Genomic DNA, 363 nt, shown 5'->3' with positions numbered 1-363 from the left:
TCAAAATAAATATTTCTTTGAATCTATATCAAAGAAACCATTATTGTCTGGGTGTCCGTTTTCTAATTTTTAGGTCACAAGGCAGTTTGTAAGAAGAAGCTCGTTTTGTGATGTGTGCTGTCCATGTGTTAACAAACTTAAGTTGTTGACAATTTAAATAGTTCTCGATCACATTTATGTCCAATCCTGGTGTGCAATTTTTTTTTTGAGACCATTAGACAGACGCTGGGAAATACGTGTCAAATCCCTTTTAGTAACAGTCGCGACTCAATCACGACGTTACGGCAATCAGGTTCTTGGTACGGGACCAGACGACGAGACGCACCTCTGTAGCCGCGGGTCAGCGTCCTTTGGACGTGCCCC

Source organism: Frankliniella occidentalis, unplaced genomic scaffold, assembly GCF_000697945.3.
Source record: "Frankliniella occidentalis isolate FOCC.00 unplaced genomic scaffold, Focc_3.1 Scaffold107, whole genome shotgun sequence".
In the NCBI taxonomy this organism is placed as follows: Eukaryota; Metazoa; Arthropoda; class Insecta; order Thysanoptera; family Thripidae; genus Frankliniella; species Frankliniella occidentalis.
The sequence above is the reverse complement of the archived record's forward strand: the minus strand, read 5'-3'. Positions refer to the sequence as shown.